The 23571-nt window shown below is 41.7% G+C and overlaps 1 pseudogene; it reads right to left on the bottom strand.

The window, feature by feature from the left end:
* The window catches only part of LOC108717427, a 375896-nt pseudogene that overhangs the window by 58123 nt on the left and 294202 nt on the right, over positions 1–23571 (bottom strand).

Here is a 23571-nt window from a genome sequence, read left to right as displayed (position 1 = left end):
AATCCACTTCTCAAAGGAGCAAACAGATTTTTTTATATTCAATTTTGAAATCTGACATGGGGCTAGACATATTGTCAATTTCCCAGCTGCCCCAAGTCATGTGACTTGTGCTCTGATAAACTTCAATCACTCTTTACTGCAACTTAGAATGATATCACCCCCCTCTCTTTTTCCCCCCAGCAGCCAAACAAAAGAACAATGGAAATGTAACCAGATAACAGCTCCCTAACACAAGATAACAGCTGCCTGGTAGATCTAAGAACAACACTCAATAGTAAAAACCCTTGTCCCACTGAGGCACATTCAGTTACATTGAGAAGGAAAAACAGCAGCCTGCCAGAAAGCATTTCTCTCCTAAAGTGCATGCACAAGTCACATGACTGGGGGCAGCTGGGAAATTGACAAAATGTCTAGCCCCATGTCAAATTTCAAAATTGAATATAAAAAAATCTGTTTGCTCTTTTGAGAAATGGATTTCAGTGCAGAATTCTGCTGGAGTAGCACTATTAACTGATGCATTTTTTTTAAAAAAACATGTTTTCTGATGACAGGATCCCTTTAAGAGTGCACAATTAAAATTCGCAATGTAATAACAGTTTAAGGAACAATATTACATTGCGAGATGTGGATTTTTATTCTTATTGGTGTATATTGTTTTGCTCTTTGCGACTTTTATTACATTCCACCGTTTATGTTTAAAGATGTAACATTTTATACTGAATATTACATTCAGGGGCAGATTTATCAACGGTCGAGGTGAATTTTCTAATGCAAAAAATTTGAATCGAGCTATTTTTTGTATACTTCAACTAGGGAATAGTCCAAATTTAATATGAATAAATTTGAATATCGAAATTTATGTACTGTCTCTTTAAAAATTCGGCTTCGACCATTCGTCATCTAAAACCTGCAGACTTGCTGTTTTAGTATGGGGGACCTCCTAGAACCTATTTGGAGTCAAATGTGTGACTTTGAAAAATCAAAGTTTTTTTTGGAAAACCTTTGATTAGAATTCGATCGAATGCGCTATTACTTCGGTTCGTACGATTTGAATTCAGCCACATACGGACCTATTTGATTGAAAACAGACCTATTCGGCCAAAAAAAACCTTCTACTTAATTTCGTTTGGTCTTTTTGAATTCGAATTTTTGAAGTTTTTCAAATTCGAAATTCGACCCTTGATAAATATGCCCCATAATGTACAAATTAAAAATATTGTGCAGTATGCCTGCATCTGATTCTATGTTGTTTTACTGGATCTCTCCATTTCCTCCAGAGATAGAGATGTATAGACAGACAATATGCCTACTGTGCATATTCACAAAAAATGGAAAATTCTATCATACTTACCGTAATTTTCCTTTCCTGGACTGAAGCATGGCAGTAGGCACTAATGGGTTAACTCCCTCGCACAGCGGAAGTACAGGAACCAATAAACCTAATTCCCAACCCCCTTACCCCATCTCTTTCCCTGTCCGAGCTCAGGTACTGAAGGGGTGGGTCGTGCCTACTGCCATGCTTCAGTCCAGGAAAGGAAAATTACGGTAAGTATGATAGAATTTTCCATTTTCCTGTCCTTCCGCATGGCAGTAGGCACTAATGGGAATTAACTAAGCAGTACAGACTTTGGGCGGGAAAATCATTTATTAAATTGAACTGAAGAGAGGACTTTAAGCCCGAAACCAGCTTTGTTTACGGAACAAACATCAAGCTTATAACAACGAACAAAAGTAGATATAGAGGACCATGCAGCTGCACTGCAAATTTCTTCCGGCGTAGCTTGAGCCTCGAACGCCCAGGACGCAGCCACCGCTCTAGTGGAGTGAGCCTTAACATGGGGAGCCTGCATAGCTTTGAGTAAATACGCCTTCTTGATACAAGCTTTTATCCAGCTTGCAATCACACGCTTAGAAGCTTGATGGCCCATAGAAGATCCTTTAAATAGCAAAAAGAGACTATCACACCTCTTGAATGCCTCGGTTCTTCGCAAGTATATTGACAAACACCTCACCAAATCCAGTTTATGCCAGTTTACTTCTTCTTCCGTAGCGGGGTTAGGGAAGAAAGCCGGCAGCACAATCTCCTTACTAGCATGAAAGGAGGATACCACTTTCGGGAGGAATTTCTCTGGTAGCCTTAACGTTACTTTATCATGTAACATTTTCAGATATGGTTCTTTCCTCAGCAATGCTTGTATCTCCCCCACTCTCCGTGCTGACGTTACCGCTATCAAGAAAGCAGTCTTCATTGACAGGAGGTCCAAGCTAATTGACTCCAGAGGCTCAAATGGTTCCGTCATGAGAGACTGAAGAACCAAATTCAAATCCCATGATGGCAAAATTGGTCTCACTTGCGGTTTCAGATGTTTGACTCCTTGAATAAAGCGGGTCACTAATGGATACTCCGCCCATTTGACTTTCGTCAATGCTGACAAGGCTGACACTTGCACTTTCAGGGTAGCCAAGCTGAGATTCTTCTCTAAGCCTGACTGCAGAAAATTTACTACTGCCGACTCGGTTGGTGATGTAAATGAATCTCCTGACAATGTACACCATTCCCTGAATCTTTCCCAAATTCTATGGTAGGTATTCTCTGTTGATGGCTTTCTAGCTGCCAACAGTGTGTCAATAGTCATTTCTGCGAGCCCAAGCTCTGTCAGCTCTTTCCGCTCAAAAGCCACCCCGTCAAAGCCCATTTTTGTGGGTTTGGGTGGAATATTTTGCCTTGGCATAGCGAACCCTGGTGATAGGGTAGCTTGACTGGATTGTCCAATGCCATTTCCCACAACCGGGCAAACCAAGGCCTTCTCGGCCACCATGGCACTACTGCTATAACTGTAGCTTTGTCTTTCTGAATTTTGTTCAATACCCTTGATATGATCGGGATCGGCGGAAAAATGTATGCCAGTTTGAACATCCACTTCAGACTGAAAGCATCCTGACACAATGCTTGCCTCTCCGGGTACCAGGAGCAGAACAGTCTCACCTTCCTGTTCCTGGATGTAGCCATGAGGTCTATCTGAGGGAGGCCCCAACGATTCACCAACGTTTGGAAACTCCCCTGCGACAACTCCCACTCCCCTGGGTGGAGTGTCCTCCGACTCAACAGATCTGCCAGAATATTCTGACGACCAGGAATATAAGTTGCTGACAAGTCGAGGAGATTGTTCTCTGCCCATTCGAAAATCTCCAAAGTCAGACTCAACAATTTCCTGCTGTGAGTCCCTCCTTGTTTCTTTATATATTTTACCGTTGTTATATTGTCTGACTGAATGAGGACTGCTGTCCCTTTGAGCTGACTTTTGAAGCTCACTAGCGCCTGCAACACCGCTTTCAGTTCCCTGAAGTTCGAGGACCACGTTACTGCCTCCGGTGGCCATATGCCTTGTGCTGATACACATGCCGTATGAGCCCCCCATCCAAGGCTGCTGGCATCCGTCGTGACCATCTGCCACGATGAGCAATCTATTGGCTTGCCCTGAGAAAGATTGAACGGATTTAGCCACCACTCCAGGCTCTTCACTGTTTGTCGTGACAGAATAATGATTTGAGACTGAGTAACTCTTTTCCACTGTTGAAGAAACCCGAACTGGAGCTGTCGAAGATGAATCATTGCCCACCTGACGGCATCCTTCGTAGCTACCAGTTTCCCTATTATCTCTTGACAGATCAGAGCCGTGGTATAAGGAAATTTGATAACACTCTGCACTCTTCGAATAATGTCTTCCACTTTGCCTGGGGGAAGATATAGTCGCGACTGCTTGGTATCCACTAGAACCCCCAAGAACTCCATCCGTTGTGACGGGACCAGTTGTGACTTTTGGAAATTTATTAACCATCCATGTTCCTCTAGAACCGTAATGGTCACCTGGACCTGCTGGTTCAGCAGTTGTTCGTTTGAGGCCTTTATCAGCAGGTCGTCCAAATAGGTGAAGATCTGTATGCCCTGCAGGCGTAGGGCGGCTATGACTGGAGCCAGAACTTTTGAAAAGGTTCTCGGTGAAGACGCTAGCCCAAAGGGAAGTGCTCGGTATTGAAAATGCTCCCCCCTTACCGAGAACCTGAGGAATCTCTGGTGACTTAAGAGAATAGGGACATGAAGATATGCATCTCGCAAATCTATCTTTGCTAGCCAATCGTTTACCCGTAGGTTCTGCGAAATAATACTCAATGTCTCCATTTTGAATGACTTTACCTTCAGGAACGAATTTAATCCTCTGAGATCTAAGATAGCTCGGAACTCCCCCGACGCCTTTTTCCTGAGGAAGATCGGAGAATAGATACCTTGTCCCTTCTGGCTTTCCGGCACTGTTAAAATTACTTCCTTTTCCAACAGATCTAATAAAATGTGATTCATTGCTCGCGATTTCTCCAAAAGGGCTGCCTATCAAATTGCTTTCCAGGCCTATAGGTCTTGGCATCCTTAAACGGCATTCTGTCCGCCCAGCCTGCACGGACTGGCTGACGTCTCACACGCCTTTCTTGCGGCAAAAAGGAGCTCTTGCCCGCCGAAGCCTTAGAAATAATACTGTCAAGTTTTGGCCCAAACAGCAACTCCCCCTCGAAAGGGAGCGCACACAGATTGAACTTGGAAGGGGTATCTGCTTGCCAATGTTTTAGCCACAGCATCCTCCTAGCTGCCACTGCATACCCCATATTTCTGGCTGCCAATTTCAGCCCTACTGGCGGCAGCTGGGCCTGAACACCGTCAGACTTGAATGATGACTCCTCCTGCTCCTGCTGTACAACAGGTAATGGGCGCTTTAAGAGCCAAGGGCGCCTAGAGATGACATCATCAAGAGTCTACACAGTGTCTTACCGCGGGATCCGACTTACTGCACTCAGAACGCCTTACTGCACACCCCGCGTCTTACCGCGTTCTAAAAGCCCAGCTACCAGGCTCCACCGGCTATATGTGAACCGGTCGCTTCGGTGAGGCAGAGAGGAACCACACCGGCACAGGGGAATCCTTCCTGATGCGAGGACAGGAAAAAAAGAGATGGGGTAAGGGGGTTGGGAATTAGGTTTATTGGTTCCTGTACTTCCGCTGTGCGAGGGAGTTAACCCATTAGTGCCTACTGCCATGCGGAAGGACAGGAAATAATGTTAAAATGTGAAGATAATAAGATAATTATGTAGATAGCATTTACAAAATCAACTTTCAAAATGTAAAATGAAATCTTTTAATTTCCCCTACTCAATTATGTGCTGGCCTTTTCTTTGCTGTCCTAAAAACTAGTTGCAGTAACTTTACAAATAAATAAAAAAATGTGTACCTTCAGCTTGGTTTCTTTTTTATTTTCTCTAGCGTTTCTGACACCAGACAGTGCCTTACATGTTATATTAAAGAAGGGGATGAGCAGAAGAAGAAAACTGCAAAATAGATAAAGAAAGTTCAGTTTTCTTTGCAGAAATATGCTTTATTTAACTAACCTTGACTCAACTGGAAATGGTTCATACAGGAACTTTTAATATCATAGACCAAGATCCCAGCTTTTCCCTGGTTATCAAATTGAGGTCTACCAGCATGACCCATCATTTGAAGTGCATCTATTATGTGATACTAATAAGTCCAGTACACTTTAATCAGTTGTGTAAATATTTAAATATCTATTTTTTTTAAATTAAGTATAAGCAACAATGAATACTGACCCCAGTCACACTTGAGCAATTACCATCTAATTATGTTTAAGGAACAATTATATTAATGCTGGGCTGTCCTATTTGCCTATTAATTAAGAGAGAATGAGAGACCAATTTGCTGCAGAAATTAGTGGCTAAGATGATGCTGAGGGAAAGACATCACTGAGCAATCAAGCAAGTAAATGAAAGTGCATACTGCTGAACAGAGATGCACACGTATAATAACTGCCAAACTCCTCTAAATAATACCATTTTGATTATTTGGAAAAATCTGCCAGCTCTGCAAATAAATTCCCAGAAAATGTTGGTTTAAAGATTAATTGTCTGTGTTTTACAGATAGTCCTAAATAACTCATGTTGACGTTGGGTAAAACATAAGCAGTTTGGGTGAAACAATTAGTATAAAACTGATTCTTATTTAGAAGCACACCTGTAATTGGATAATTCCATATAGTCTTGTCTTTCCATCGTAAAATTCATTTCCTTTCACAATTACTAAGTGGGCTAGAAAATTCAAACCCCATGCCAATGTGCTAGTTGCAATAAGGACCTACAATATATGCAGAAACTTAAGCAAGGAAAACAAAAATGATATATGTAAACCAATAATCTTAAGGAGTGGCAGGAAAGATGGTGGCATTTTTAGCTATTGGTTATTTTAGCTGGAACATTGGCATAACTAGAAGTTACCAGGACTCACAACCTATACCAGCTGCTGTATTTGATGACTCTGTTCCGTCCCTTGTTTCATATTTCACATTCAGTGGAAGGAAAAGGGTTATTAGATGTTAGGGGGCACATTTACTTAGCTCGAGTGAAGGAATATAAGAAAAAATACTTCGAATTTGGAATGGTTTTTTTGGCTACTTCCACCATCGAATTGGCTACTTCGACCTTCGACTACGACTTCGACTTCGACTCAAACGTTTCGAACTAAAAATTGTTCGACTATTCAACCACTTGATAGTCGAAGTACTCTCTCTTTAAAAAAAACTTCGATCCCCTTCTTCGCCACCTAAAACCTACCGAGCCTCACAGTTAGCCTATGGGGAAGGTCCCCATAGGCTTTCTAACAAATTTCTAACCGAAGGAAAATCGTTCGATCGATGGATTAAAATCCTTCGAATCGTTCGAATAGCGGTAATCCTTAGATTTCGAATATCGAAAATTAAAAGATTTCACTTAGATGGTCAAATATCGAGGGTTAATTAACCCTCGATATTCGAACATTAGTAAATGTGCCCCTAAATGTTAGTATCACATAAAACATAACTATAGAGAGAAGCAAGTTTACTTTTACTATTTTGCAATTGACAAACAACTCTTCCACTCTTCGTTGATCCTGTTCATGTAAGGCAGCATGATGCATTCCAATTCCAAATGCAAGAGTCAGTTTCAGATTGGAATCCTTAAATGTTCAAATAATATCATTAAACTGTAAAAGAAGAAAGAAATGGTCTGAGCTTGGTTACTTTGTTGAGATTTAATTTTGCCAAATGCGAATACAAATATATACCTCTCTACACATATACAGTAGATGTGGTGGCAAGTTGAGGTTGAATGGTGCATCCTCAAATATTCTTGTACTGCTGTCACATGACTTGGGGCAGCTGGGAAATTGACAATATGTCGAGCTCCATGTAAGATTTCAAAATTGAATATAAAAAAATCTGTTTGCTCTTTTGAGAAATGGATTTCAGTGCAAAATTCTGCTGGAGCAGCACTATTAACTGATTCATTTTGAAAAAAATTTTTTTCCATGACAGTATCCCTTTAAGCACATTAAAAATTATTGTAAGGCACTGGGTAACTTGTTTGTTTGAAAAAAAGATACAAAAGTGATTTATGTACAATAAGGGGGATATTGAGGATTAGTTAGTCATCTGCCTTCATATGTACAGTCTGAATGAGTGGGATATTTAGTAACACTATCTACATTAGCCAATACTAATATTGCAGCTTTCTTGGGTCTGCATGTATGTGTATTTATAAATATATATATATAATTCTGAAAATATACTAAGAGACCTATTTACCAAAAATCACATTGCTTTTTTTTCCTGATTTAAAAGTGTATAAAAACATGAATGTATGTGAGAATATCCTTTGGAAACTTTAATAGTCTGTATTTATTAATGAAAATCCCGCGAACAGTCTCCAGAAAATGCTTGGCCAGTAAAAGCTAGGTTTAATAGAAGTCAATGGGAACGGTCTACAACTATTTTATTTTTCCAGTTCATGAAAACTTTCAAGTTTTTTAGTCTCACTGAAAATGAATGGAACAATTCATTTATCTATAAATACAAATATACAGAAAATGTTGGTGTGCGATTTTTTTGTCGTCTTTTTCTCTTAAATAAGTTAGCTTTTGAGAAAACAGCTGCACTAGTTTTGTCGAGTAATTTTTTTTTGACACACGCAGGTGCAAGGCAGCTCTGTCCTTATAGAGGTCAGGAAGGGAGATTGCCTATGTGCCCCTCACACTTCTAATGAATACAGTGCTGCCAAATGCAGGTACCGCTGTATATATTAGGGATATGTAGGTTCCAGCACTTCAAGAGAACAGACTGCTCATTATATGCCATTTGCACTATTACAAAGTCCCATATCTCTATTCACTTGTCTTGGCAGTGCAGCTTGGGTGAATTTTGTGTTCAGTATACAAAAATTGGGAGTCCACATCTGATTTAAATTTAATTAAGCCCTAGGGACTCGCCCCAGTTCACAGGCGATGAACATATAAAAATTCCTTTTATCCAAAGATAGCTGTCCCAAGGCTTTCTTTCCATAAAAATTTTTCTTTAATTAAATTAGCATTAAAATTCAAATACAAACAGACCCCACCAGGCCCACCTGAATTTTGTGTTCACTATTTAATAATTATGACATACAGGGTGAGACAGAAATAGAAATGAATATTTCCTAGATTTTGTTCCAGTGAGATATCGAACACTTGTAACTTCGTAATCAAACTAAAACCATGCTAAATGTCTGCTAATTCTCAACAGTTATTCAAAGTGCAGACCTCTTCTGTATGTATGAAGACATTCTAGCATGGAATTGAATGAGAAATATATTAAGTACACCCATTTTATTTATACTTGTTGATGCAAGCTGTATTTCTGCTCTGTCTCTCCTTTAGGGATGTAGCGAACGTCGGAAAAAAAGTTCGCGAACATATTCGCGAACTTGCGCAAAAATGCGAGCGGTTCGCGAACGGTTCGCGAACCCCATAGACTTCAATGGGAAGGCGAACTTTAACATCTAGAAAAGACATTTCTGGCCAGAAAAATGATTTTAAAGTTGTTTAAAGGGTGCAACGACCTGGACAGTGGCATGCCAGAGGGGGATCAAGGGCAAAAATGTATCTGAAAAATCTGCCTGTGTGTGCTTGGAAGAGATAGTGTAGGGGGAGAGCTGTTAGTGATTTCAGGGACAGATGATAGTAAGTTTGCTGGCTAGTAATCTGCTTGATACTGCTCTGTATTGGAGGGACAGAAGTCTGCAGGGATTTGAGGGATATTTTAGCTTAGGTAGCTTTGCTGGCTAGTAATCTACTGTTCTCTTTAAACAACTGCCATACGTTGACCTTGTAGGCATTGTTTGCCCAGTTTTTTTGGACGCAGCCACTGAAGCACAGTTGCCAGAAAAAATATGCCATATAAATGCTGAAAATAGTCATTTTTCGCCATACGTTGACCTTGTAGACATTGTTTGCCCAGTTTTTTTGGACGCAGCCACTGAAGCACAGTTGCCAGAAAAAATATGCCATATAAATGCTGAAAATAGTAATTTTTCGCCATACGTTGACCTTGTAGACATTGTTTGCCCAGTTTTTTTGGTTGCAGCCACTGAAGCACAGTTGCCAGAAAAAATATGCCACATAAATGCTGAAAATAGTCATTTTTTGCCATATACGTTGAGTCAACGTATGGCAAAAAATGACTATTTTCAGCATTTATATGGCATATTTTTTCTGGCCTCTGTGCTTCAGTGGCTGTGGCCAAAAAAACTGGGCAAACAATGCCTACAAGGTCAACGTCGTTGACCTTGTAGGCATTGTTTGCCCAGTTTTTTTGGCCACAGCCACTGAAGCACAGAGGCCAGAAAAAATATGCCATATAAATGCTGAAAATAGTCATTTTTTTGGTCGCAGCCACTGAAGCACAGTTGCCAGAAAAATTATGCCATATAAATGCTGAAAATATAAATTTTTTTGGTTGCAGCCACTGAAGCACAGAGGCCAGAAAAATTATGCCATATAAATGCAGAAAATATGCATTTTTTTGGTCGCAGCCACTGAAGCACAGTTGCCAGAAAAAATATGCCATATAAATGCTGAAAATAGTAATTTTTTTGGTTGCAGCCACTGAAGCACAGAGGCCAGAAAAATTATGCCATATAAATGCAGAAAATATGCATTTGTTTGGTCGCAGCCACTGAAGCACAGTTGACAGAAAAATTATGCCATATAAATGCTGAAAATATAAATTTTTTTGGTTGCAGCCACTGAAGCACAGAGGCCAGAAAAATTATGTCATATAAATGCAGAAAATAGGCATTTTTTTGGTCGCAGCCACTGAAGCACAGAGGCCAGAAAAAATTAAACCAGTAGGGTTTGCACCCTAGTTTGTAACGGTGGCGGAGGGAGGAGGAGGACGCTAAAGGACAGCTGTGTGTGGAGTCATGAGGCTTGAAGAGAAGGACAGCTGCATAGAAGTCAGAACAAGTCTTCCGGCGTGCAGTAACCCTCCGAGATCCACCCCTCATTCATTTTAATAAAGGTCAGGTAATCGACACTTTTGTGACCTAGGCGAGTTCTCTTCTCAGTTACAATCCCTCCTGCTGCACTGAAGGTCCTTTCTGAGAGCACACTTGAGGCTGGGCAAGACAAGAGGTTCATGGCAAATTGTGACAGCTCTGGCCACAGATCAAGCCTGCGCACCCAGTAGTCCAGGGGTTCATCGCTCCTCAGAGTGTCGATATCTGCAGTTAATGCCAGGTAGTCCGCTACCTGCCGGTCGAGGCGTTCTTTGAGGGTGGATCCAGAAGGGTTGTGGCGCTGCCTTGGACAGAAAAACATTTGCATGTCTGACGTTACAGACTGGCCAAAGGGCTTTGTCCTTGCAGGTGTGCTCGTGGCAGGATTACTGGCACCTCTGCCCCTGGAATGTTGATGAGTTCCTGAAGTGACATCACCCTTAAAAGCATTGTACAACATGTTTTGCAGGCTGGTTTGTAAATGCCGCATCTTTTCGGACTTGTGGTATGTTGGTAACATTTCTGACACTTTATGCTTGTACCGAGGGTCTAGTAGCGTTGCGGCCCAGTACAGGTCCTTCTCCTTAAGCCTCTTGATACGGGGGTCCTTCAACAGGCATGACAGCATGAAAGACCCCATTCTCACAAGGTTGGATGCAGAGCTATCCATCTCCGCTTCCTCATTATCAAGGACTGCATCATCCACGGTCTCCTCCCCCCAGCCACGTACAAGACCAGGGGTCCCCAAAAGGTCACCACTAGCCCCCTGGGAAGCCTGCTCCTGTTGGTCCTCCTCCTCCTCCTCCACAAAGCCACCTTCCTCCTCTGACTCCACTTCTGGCACCTCTCCCTGCGTTGCAGCAGGTGCCTGGGTTCGTTCTGGTGATTCCGACCAGAAATCGCGCGCTTCCAGCTCCTCGTCACGCTGGTCTACAGCCTCATCTGTCACTCGTCGCACGGCACGCTCCAGGAAGAAAGCGAAGGGTATTAGGTCGCTGATGGTGCCTTCGGTGCGACTGACCATATTTGTCACCTCTTCAAAAGGTCGCATGAGCCTGCAGGCATCGCGCATAAGCACCCAGTAACGGGGGAAAAAAATCCCCAGCTGTGCAGATCCAGTCCTACCACCCAGTTCAAAAAGGTACTCGTTGACGGCCCTTTGTTGTTGCAGCAGACGTTCCAACATAAGGAGTAGGGATGTAGCGAACTGTTCGCCGGCGAACTAGTTCGCGCGAACTTCGACTGTTCGCGTCCGCCGCAAGTTCGCGAACGTCGCGCGACGTTCGCCAATAGGCGTTCGCGTCAAAATCGGTCGCCCATTCGACCATTCGATCGCTAAAATCGAACGATTTTCGTTCGATTCGAACGAAAATCGTTCGATCGAACGATTAAAATCCTTCGATCGTTCGAATCGAACGATTTTCGGATGATCGAAGTTCGCGAACAGTTCGCGAACAGTTCGCAAATTATGCCGGTGTTCGCGAACGGCGTTCGCGAACACATTGGCGGCGGTTCGCTACATCCCTAATAAGGAGCGTTGAATTCCAGCGAGTCTGGCTGTCAGAAATCAAACGCCTGACTGGCATGTTGTAGCGCTGCTGAATGTCAGCAAGGCGTGCCATGGCTGTGTAGGAACGTCTGAAATGGGCCGACACCTTTCTGGACTGGGTAAAAACGTCCTGGAATCCTGGGTACTTGGAGACAAAACGTTGGACTATTAAATTTAACACATGTGCCATGCAGGGCACATGTGTTAAATTGCCTAGTCTCAACGCTGCCAACAGATTGCTTCCATTGTCACACACCACTTTTCCGATCTGCAGTTGGTGTGGGGTCAGCCACCGATCGGCCTGTGACTGCAGAGATGACAGGAGTACAGATCCGGTATGGTTTTTGCTTTCCAGGCACGTCATCCCCAAGACAGCGTGACAACGGCGTACCTGGCACGTCGAATAGCCTAGGGGGAGCTGGGGGTGCACAGGTGTGGAGGAGGAGAAGGAGGACCCAGCAGCAGAGTAAGAAGAAGAAGAAGACGAGGTAGAGAGCGATGGAGGAGTAGAGGTGGTGGCAGAACCGCGTGCAATCCGTGGCGGTGACACCAACTCCACTGTTGTTGTTGAGCTACCCATTCCCTGCTTCCCAGCCATTACCAAGTTCACCCAGTGGGCAGTGTAGGTGACATACCTGCCCTGACCATGCTTGGAGGACCATGCGTCAGTAGTCATATGGACCTTTGGCCCAACACTAAGTGACAGAGATGCGGTAACTTGGCTCTGCACATGTTGGTACAGGTGTGGTATTCCCTTTTTAGAAAAAAAATTGCGGCTGGGTACCTTCCACTGCGGTGTCCCAATTGCTACAAATTTGCGGAAGGCCTCAGAGTCCACCAGCTGGTATGGTAAAAGCTGGCGGGCTAAGAGTGCAGACAAGCCAGCTGTCAGACGCCGGGCAAGGGGGTGACAGTCAGACATTGGCTTCTTACGCTCAAACATGGCCTTCACAGAAACTTGGCTGGTGGCAGATGACTGGGAATGGGAACAGGTGGTCAAGGTGGAAGGCGGAGTGGAGGGTGGTTCAGACGGGTCAAGGAGAGCAGAGGTAGAGCAGTAAGATGCTGGACCAGAAGGAGTGTGGCTTTTAGTTTGCCTGTTGCCTTTGAGGTGTTGCTCCCAAAGTGCTTTGTGCTTGCCGCTCATGTGCCTTCGCATAGAAGTTGTACCTATGTGGCTGTTGGGCTTACCAAGGCTCAGTTTCTGACTGCACTCATTGCAAATTACAATGCTTTTGTCAGAGGCACACACATTAAAAAAATCCCACACTGCTGACTTTTTGGAAGTGTGCGATCTGGCGGTAACAGTAGAAGTTGGCGGAGTTTGCGGTATTGGCGGCAATGGCGGGTGCGTTGGCCGGCTGAACACAGGTGCCGATACATGTTGTTGCCCTACTGATCCCTGCGGGCTGTCCTCCCTGCTTCTTCTAAGTCTTATTCTCCTACTGCCTCTCTGACTCTCCGTCTCTCCATCTGAACTACCCTCCTCTTGCTCTCTTCTACTAGGCACCCACAAAACATCAATCTCCTCATCATCATTCTCCTCAGATGCATCAATTTCTTCTGACACATCACAGAAGGAAGCAGCAGCGGGGACCTCCTCCTCATCACTCATTATGTCCATCTCTATCGTGTTCTCTGCCAGAATTAAATCTGGTGTAAGGTCCTCATCTCCTTCATCTTCTTCTGGCAATAATGGTTGCGCATTACTCAGTTCAAGAAACTCATTGGAAAATAACTCCTCTGACCCCAGTGAAGAAGGGGCACCGGTGGTGGAGGAAGTGTTACGTGGGGTGGCCATAGCAGTGGAGGATGAGGAGGATGTTGTGGTAAAGTTAGAAACGGTAGAGGATGGGGTGTGCTGTGTAAGCCAGTCAACTACCTCTTCAGCATTTTGGGAGTTCAGGGTCATTGGCTTTTTAAAACTGGGCAATTTGCTAGGGCCACAGGATTGCATAGCAGCACGGCCCCTAGCACGGCCTCTGCGTGGCGGCCTGCCTTTGCCTGGCATTATTTTTAAAAAAACAACAACAACAACAAAAACTCAGTTGGTTTTTCTGGAAACGATAATACACACAGCTAGATGGCGGGTTGAAGAAAACACTGTGCAAATAATGCCTACAAAGTCAACGTATACACTACTACAGCGGTGGATACGGATTACGTAAAATATATGAATGCTGCTTGAAAAAAAGTAACTCGAGTGGTTTTTCTAGAGACGATAATATTATCAATATTTAGACAAAATGTGAACAAGGTCACACAGCTCGATGGCGGGTTGAAGAAAACACTGTGCAAATAATGCCTACAAGGTCAACGTATACACTACTACAGCGGTGGATACGGATTACGTAAAATATATGAATGCTGCTTGAAAAAAAGTAACTCAAGTGGTTTTTCTAGAGACGATAATATTATCAATATTTAGACAAAATGTGAACAAGGTCACACAGCTCGATGGCGGGTTGAAGAAAACAGTGTGCAAATAATGCCTACAAGGTCAACGTATACACTACTACAGCGGTGGATACGGATTACGTAAAATATATGAATGCTGCTTAAAAAAAGTAACTCAAGTGGTTTTTCTAGAGACGATAATATTATCAATATTTAGACAAAATGTGAACAAGCTCACACAGCTCGATGGCGGGTTGAAGAAAACAGTGTGCAAATAATGCCTACAAGGCCAACGTATACACTACTACAGCGGTGGATACGGATTACGTAAAATATATTATGGCTGCTTGAAAAAAGTGACTCCGGTGTTTTTTCTGGAGACGGTAATATTATGGATATTTAGACAGAATGGGAACAAGGTCACACAGCTCGATGGCGGGTTGAAGAAAACAGTGTGCAAATAATGCCTACAAGGCCAACGTATACACTACTACAGCGGTGGATACGGATTACGTAAAATATATTATGGCTGCTTGAAAAAAGTGACTCCGGTGTTTTTTCTGGAGACGGTAATATTATGGATATTTAGACAGAATGGGAACAAGGTCACACAGCTCGATGGCGGGTTGAAGAAAACAGTGTGCAAATAATGCCTACAAGGCCAACGTATACACTACTACAGCGGTGGATACGGATTACGTAAAATATATTATGGCTGCTTGAAAAAAGTGACTCCGGTGTTTTTTCTGGAGACGGTAATATTATGGATATTTAGACAGAATGGGAACAAGGTCACACAGCTCGATGGCGGGTTGAAGAAAACAGTGTGCAAATAATGCCTACAAGGCCAACGTATACACTACTACAGCGGTGGATACGGATTACGTAAAATATATTATGGCTGCTTGAAAAAAGTGACTCCGGTGTTTTTTCTGGAGACGGTAATATTATGGATATTTAGACAGAATGGGAACAAGGTCACACAGCTCGATGGCGGGTTGAAGAAAACAGTGTGCAAATAATGCCTACAAGGCCAACGTATACACTACTACAGCGGTGGATACGGATTACGTAAAATATATTATGGCTGCTTGAAAAAAGTGACTCCGGTGTTTTTTCTGGAGACGGTAATATTATGGATATTTAGACAGAATGGGAACAAGGTCACACAGCTCGATGGCGGGTTGAAGAAAACAGTGTGCAAATAATGCCTACAAGGCCAACGTATACCCTACTACAGCGGTGGATACGGATTACGTAAAATATATTATGGCTGCTTGAAAAAAGTGACTCCGGTGTTTTTTCTGGAGACGGTAATATTATGGATATTTAGACAGAATGGGAACAAGGTCACACAGCTCGATGGCGGGTTGAAGAAAACAGTGTGCAAATAATGCCTACAAGGCCAACGTATACACTACTACAGCGGTGGATACGGATTACGTAAAATATATTATGGCTGCTTGAAAAAAGTGACTCCGGTGTTTTTTCTGGAGACGGTAATATTATGGATATTTAGACAGAATGGGAACAAGGTCACACAGCTCGATGGCGGGTTGAAGAAAACAGTGTGCAAATAATGCCTACAAGGCCAACGTATACACTACTACAGCGGTGGATACGGATTACGTAAAATATATTATGGCTGCTTGAAAAAAGTGACTCCGGTGTTTTTTCTGGAGACGGTAATATTATGGATATTTAGACAGAATGGGAACAAGGTCACACAGCTCGATGGCGGGTTGAAGAAAACAGTGTGCAAATAATGCCTACAAGGCCAACGTATACACTACTACAGCGGTGGATACGGATTACGTAAAATATATTATGGCTGCTTGAAAAAAGTGACTCCGGTGTTTTTTCTGGAGACGGTAATATTATGGATATTTAGACAGAATGGGAACAAGGTCACACAGCTCGATGGCGGGTTGAAGAAAACAGTGTGCAAATAATGCCTACAAGGCCAACGTATACACTACTACAGCGGTGGATACGGATTACGTAAAATATATTATGGCTGCTTGAAAAAAGTGACTCCGGTGTTTTTTCTGGAGACGGTAATATTATGGATATTTAGACAGAATGGGAACAAGGTCACACAGCTCGATGGCGGGTTGAAGAAAACAGTGTGCAAATAATGCCTACAAGGCCAACGTATACACTACTACAGCGGTGGATACGGATTACGTAAAATATATGAATGCTGCTTGAAAAAAGTGACTCCGGTGTTTTTTCTGGAGACGGTAATATTATGGATATTTAGACAGAATGGGAACAAGGTCACACAGCTCGATGGCGGGTTGAAGAAAACAGTGTGCAAATAATGCCTACAGGGCAAATAATGCCTAAAAGGTCAACTTATACACTACTACAGCGGTAGTAAAATAAAAAAAAGTAAAATAAAAAAAAAATGAATATTAAAAAAAAAAATTAAAGTTGGTGCTGCTGAACTACTAGGAGCAGCAGATTAGCACACCAGTCCCACTCCCCAACACTGCTAGACTAATAGCACTGGGCTCTTATAGTAGTAGTAGTAGTAGTAGTAGTAAAACAACAAAAAAATAAATAAAAGCAGTCCTTACAAGGACTACTGTTATTGCAGCAGTCAGCAGATGAGATCAGAAGCAGGACAGCTGCCCACTGCAGCTACATACAGAGCACTGCAGTAGAAGGTAGATTACTAGCCAGCAAAGCTACCTAAGCTAAAATGTCCCTCAAACCCCTGCAGACTTCTGTCCCTCCAATAACAGAGCAGTATCAAAACGATTACTAGCCAGCAAACTTTCAACTGTCCCTGAAATCACTAACAGGCAGCAGCTCTCTCCCTACACTATCTCTTCAGCACACACAGGCAGAGTGAAAAAACGCTGCAGGGCTTCGGTTTTTATAGGGAAGGGGAGTGGTCCAGGGGAGAGCTTCCTGATTGGCTGCCATGTACCTGCTGGTCTGGGGTGAGAGGGCAAAAAAAAGCGCCAACAATGGCGAACCCAAAATGGCGAACGTCGCGCGACGTTCGCGAACTTCCGGCGAGTGCGAACACCCGATGTTCGCGCGAACAAGTTCGCCGGCGAACAGTTCGCGACATCTCTACTCTCCTTAAAAGATCTAAATCTGCAAATGCAAATATAGAGGATAAAATTACATACATTTGTTTGTTTTACCTTTTTTGCATTGTTTTCCTCTTTTATGAGCATTTTCGACATTATTTTTCATTATCCAGTCTTGCACATTCTACATGTTTGTAAAAGTATAAATCTTGTCGCAGTGAAAGTCTAAGAAGATCCCAAGATAATGGTGCTACTATATAACAAATTAGTGATTAATATTTTTTTTCTTGTTCTGTTACCCAGTATGAGTGCAGTGGCCTGTGGTTCAGTTGGTCATGTCCTGCTAAGCAAAGTAATTTAGCTGAGAAAAAGGAGAGAACCTTTAGCAGAAGTGTGCACTAATATACTGCCAAGTTAGCAGCAGGAAGCCCTGGTCACTTCTTGCTGACCTCCCTCTAACTTTCACAGACATTAATCACTTCAGTAAACAACACTGCTTTACCCATTGGCACAAATTTTAAAGCTTACAGCTTGCAAGAGTTTCAGTAGAATTTTCTCCATTGTGTGATGTCTTTTTTAAGCTGCAAACCGGTAACTTCCTCTATATTTTATTACATGCAATACACTCAAATGCATATAGAAAAGTATACAGATTCCAATATACAGGTATGGGACCTGTTATCTAGAATGCTTGGGACCTGGAGCTTTCCGGATAACAGATCTTTCTGTAATTTGGACCTTAAGTTTACTAGAAAATCATGTAAACCGTAAATATACCCAATAGGCTGGTTTTGCTTCCAATAAGAAATAATTATATCTTCGTTTGGATCAAGTACAAGGTACTGTTTTATTACTACAGAGTAAAGGGAAATAGTTTTTTAAAATTTGGATTGTTTAATTATAATGAAGTCTATGGGAGATGGCATTCTGGATAATGGGTTTCCAGATAACGGATCCCATACCTGTATTACCAATAAGAATCTAAGAAAAACCACTTATAATTCAATAACATGCTAAAATATTTTGAATCAGAACACTGTACATTGAGTAGAAAATTTAACGTTAATTTAGCATCCTCTTTTTAAAGGTAAGACACAGGGATAGAAAACCCAAACAATTGCAATGTGAAAGTAGATGTAATGAAAAAAAACTAACTCTGGTGGTCTAGTGGTGTGGCGGGGATGCCTGCCACGCCGCTCCTCTTCTCCTTCGATGGCCCCTTATTAGTGCGTGCGTGGCGCGCACTTCCGGTTTTTGTAGGCGCATGCGCGCTGGCGTGAAATTTAAAAGTATAAAAGGGACATTCCTACTGTTTCTCATTGCCCGTGATAGGAGTTTGTTCCTGGTGCTTCCTGAGCTTTTGCTATTCCTGTTTAGAAACTGTTTGATTCCTGTTGTGACCCCTGCCTGGCTTTTGACTATTCTGACCTCTGGATCCTGACCCTTTCCTGAATACCGACTACCTCTTCTGCTTAACCCTCTAATTGACTTCTTGGTTTGACCCTTGCCTGCCTGACTACGTTTATTCTCTGCCTGCCTCGACCTGGCCTGATCTGACTACTCTATTGCCTAACGCCTTGTACTACGACCTTCTACCCAAAGACTTTGCTTTAGAGTTGTGCCCCTCTGCATATCCAGAACCTCTAGCCTTGCACCTCTCATTTAAGTCCTGGTGGAATCCAAGTAGCTGAGGGCTCCTCCCGAGGCCAAAGGCGGTCACACTACAGGTGAAGCACGAGCCGAGACCAGGGTGCTTGGCATTTGTTCTGGTGTTGGGTGCCGACCGTTACAGTAGACTGGTAAACTTGTGGCAGTTTTACCAATATTTGAATATTCTTCTCATTTCTCACAATCATTTTCAGGTGTACATTCAATGTTTCTTTTACTGCTAGAGTTATGTTGACTTCAATGGTAAAGCAAATAAAGAACTGCTGACAACTCTTGAGGATTCTCGCATACGTGAAGAAAGATTTGCAATAAAATAAATTATGATGTGTCCTATAGTTTTACTTGATCTCTGTAGGTTTGAACTCCTAAATATATTATTCTAAAAGTCTGCTTGAGAAAAGCATTTTTTTTTTGAAAACAGAAAAAAATAGCACCTTAAGATTTCATAAATTTTCCCTTTACAGTAGCAGTGTATATGTTTTTTCAACATGAGCAGCTAATGAGGGCTTATTTTTGCCTATTGTTACAGTATTAAAGAACAAAGAAACCCTCCCAAATTAATTATGTTGCCTGAAATGGTGTATTACAAAGGCACTTTTAGGCCCTTACAGATAAAGTAATTTCAATGCTTTCACCAGCGTTTTGGCTAGAATTTTAACAAATCCAAGCAATTGGTGTACGTCACAGCCACACAAGCACTTCACAGAGACGTAAATGGGGCCATATGCAGAGTTGTTTTCGTGACGTAGCACATGACGAATCAGGAAAGGAGATAGTGGTCTTAAAATGTGAAATGTGTACATTCTCCTGACTAAATGTAAACCGATATCAGCATTTCAGATGAAAAAAACAACAAAAACCTAGCGATTCAAAAGAGAAAATTAAACCAATTTCACTATCCAGGTTGTTCAGGACAGAATAGAAAGTCAGATGTTTTTAATGGAGAAGAGAGCCTAAAACACTTTGGGGAGGGGGGGGGGGTTAGCTACCATTCCTCGGCTGTTGCTCATCTTATTTGAAAAATGCACCAACCTGAGATATTACTTCAGGATTATGTCCATGCACATTAGAGAAAAAAATTCAGATTTCAGTATCTAATTCCTGATTTTGCACATATGCCCAGGATAGCAGTGAAAATGATGTCCTTATAAAGGCTCTTAGTGATGTCATTAGTTAAAATCAGTGCTTATTGATGTAATTTCTGCCAAATTACTCATTGAAACGTATATATTATAATAAATAATGCACTCCTTTTGGACTGAATTGAATGCTAACCCCCATGCCTAAATAACCACACCACTTCCTCCTCTCATTGGACTTTACAGTGACTGCCCCTCCCACCCAATAGCCTTCTTGTGCACTTCTTACACTGACTGCCCGTCTGCTTCTGCCTCCAAACTTTCTGTCTCTGACACACAACTGAAGAACTTTGCTGTACCCTCCCACACTCCAGGCTCAATACTATGGTCCCATCCTCCCAACTACTCACACCAATAGAAGGAAAAGACACGTAAATGAAAGGTAACAAGGAGAGAGGAGGGGAATCAATAGAAGTATGGCACTTATACCCACAGGGCTCACAAAGCCACCAGAACATATGCCTCCCCACTCGCACCTGACAGAGGGTCACAGAAGGGTGGCAATGGAGTAACTATCTCCAGTATGTTACACAGAATAGATACAAAGTTGTAACTATCTTCCCCACCACACCCACAGAGATCCACTAACACAATATGTAAATGTGGGGGTCAAAAACGGGATCACAAGTTGTGCACTGTGTGATAGATATAACTTACAAGTTACTGCCAGACCCCTCAGAATTGTAGATTATAATAAATAATGTACCCCTACTAACATTTATAAAGATATTAGAAGTCTCCTCAGACTTAAGTAACGTATAAACGGTCGCGTTAACTCCTCCTCTTTATAAATTACAGTGGGGGGTACATTATCTATTACTGTATATAATAAAAATTCCCATTGGAATGCCAAATCAACAAATGCCAAAGGTAGGGATTACATTCAACTTATAACATACAAATATGTGCATCCCAAAGGCTAATGGATTTGAATACCAACAACCTACAGGCAACTTTGTGCACAAATGCTGGTGACAAACAGTTGCCATTGAGGTCAATGGCAGGCACATTGGGTGATATAGCCACGGGTGGAGAAAACACTATTGATGTGATTAAAAGCCAATCTACAGTCACCAAGATCACCCCTGATTAAAGACCTTTCATAATTATTAATAAAATGTGTATTTAAATGGATTAAAAACAGAAGCAGGAGTCAAAATATTAATATATTATTTTGTGTGCTATAACAGAAAGAACCCAAATAGTTTCTGTATTTTGGGCCAAACATTTTAAAACTCCATCAAAGAGATCACAATCATTATGTGGTTTGGTATAATAAATGGCTGTTAGCCTCTACTTTAGAGTATTTTTCTTCTTTTACTTTCGGTTAATCTGTTTTTAAAACTTTCATAACTGAACACACATTTGTGATGGATGTCAAATGCATATTTTATTGTATACTGGCTGGAAGGGGAAAAAACACAACAAAGGGATTTCCCTTTCTTCTCTTGATACGAAGAAATAAAATCTCTTTCATGACAAACCTAATCTTTTTCAAAGGAAGGTAGAAGAGAAATCCTTGTTCTTTGAGCCTTGGTAAAAGTGTTGAACCGTTTAAGCAAGGTTATGGTACCTGCGTTTTGGCAAGCTAAATTTATTGGTGTTAAAAGGCTTTTGTAGAAAGATGGGATTCCATTTGAAGAGATACATTACTTTTCATCTGAAAAACATTCTAGCCAGGGTATAATTCAGAGAGATGATGACAATTCTGGCTCCAATATAAAAGACAAGACCAGATTGGACAAGAATGAGCTAGCAGATTGTGCAGCCCAGTTATGTCCCTTTGAGTGTGATATATTGTTTCAAGATGCTAAAATCCAATGTTTTATTTTTGTGTTTCTTTCAAGAAACTCCCGCTTACATGCCCTAATTATTATTGTTTGCGTTTTAAGGCACATCAGACTCGGACCATATGCTACTGAATAATGCCCTGCAAATGCCCAGTGAAAAGGGGATGAGCCAAGAAACATTAGCATTAACATTATGAAGTCTATTAGACAAAGATTTACAGCCAGCACATCTGCTACAGATGTTAAATGAAGTAAAAACTTCTCTCTGATAATTAAGTGTTCATTTCTTTATGACGCACTTTTGTGCCATAAAATGAGACATCCGTTGAGAGAAGACATGATGGTGAGCTATGCTAACTGCTTAAAACTAACGTTGGCAGTAAAAACAAATGAATATGTTAAGCAAGCTGCCCTAATATATCATTACAGGGTACAGTGACATTATTGGTTTTATGTGCTTTGTATGGCTAATGGAAATACATAAAAATACAATTATGCAGGGTCTTTATAGCCAACACTATCAAGAACTACACACCGATTCATTTGGTCTCATATTTCGCATAGACTTTTAGGATTTTTTGCTGTTATAATACAAATGAAATATGTAAAAATTGGCATAAGAAAACATCCAGCATATCACCTACCAGTTGCATTATTATTTCTCCCTGCTGATATGCTGTTGTACTTTGCCAGAATAAGCTATATTAAGATCTTATTAGTCATTTTATGCTATCAGTCATAGCATAAGGCAAAAAGAAAACTAAAGAACAAAGAAACCCTCCCAAATTAATTATGTTGCCTGAAATGGTGTATTACAAAGGCACTTTTAGGCCCTTACAGATAAAGTAATTTCAATGCTTTCACCAGCGTTTTGGCTAGAATTTTAACAAATCCAAGCAATTGGTGTACGTCACAGCCACACAAGCACTTCACAGAGACGTAAATGGGGCCATATGCAGAGTTGTTTTCGTGACGTAGCACATGACGAATCAGGAAAGGAGATAGTGGTCTTAAAATGTGAAATGTGTACTTTCTCCTGACTAAATGTAAACCGATATCAGCATTTCAGATGAAAAAAACAACAAAAACCTAGCGATTCAAAAGAGAAAATTAAACCAATTTCACTATCCAGGTTGTTCAGGACAGAATAGAAAGTCAGATGTTTTTAATGGAGAAGAGAGCCTAAAACACTTTGGGGAGGGGGGGGGGTTAGCTACCATTCCTCGGCTGTTGCTCATCTTATTTGAAAAATGCACCAACCTGAGATATTACTTCAGGATTATGTCCATGCACATTAGAGAAAAAAATTCAGATTTCAGTATCTAATTCCTGATTTTGCACATATGCCCAGGATAGCAGTGAAAATGATGTCCTTATAAAGGCTCTTAGTGATGTCATTAGTTAAAATCAGTGCTTATTGATGTAATTTCTGCCAAATTACTCATTGAAACGTATATATTATAATAAATAATGCACTCCTTTTGGACTGAATTGAATGCTAACCCCCATGCCTAAATAACCACACCACTTCCTCCTCTCATTGGACTTTACAGTGACTGCCCCTCCCACCCAATAGC

This window comes from Xenopus laevis, chromosome 5S (assembly GCF_017654675.1).
Source record: "Xenopus laevis strain J_2021 chromosome 5S, Xenopus_laevis_v10.1, whole genome shotgun sequence".
NCBI classification, from domain to species: Eukaryota; Metazoa; Chordata; class Amphibia; order Anura; family Pipidae; genus Xenopus; species Xenopus laevis.
Note: the sequence above shows the minus strand (reverse complement) of the source record. Positions and strands in the feature narration are given on the sequence as shown.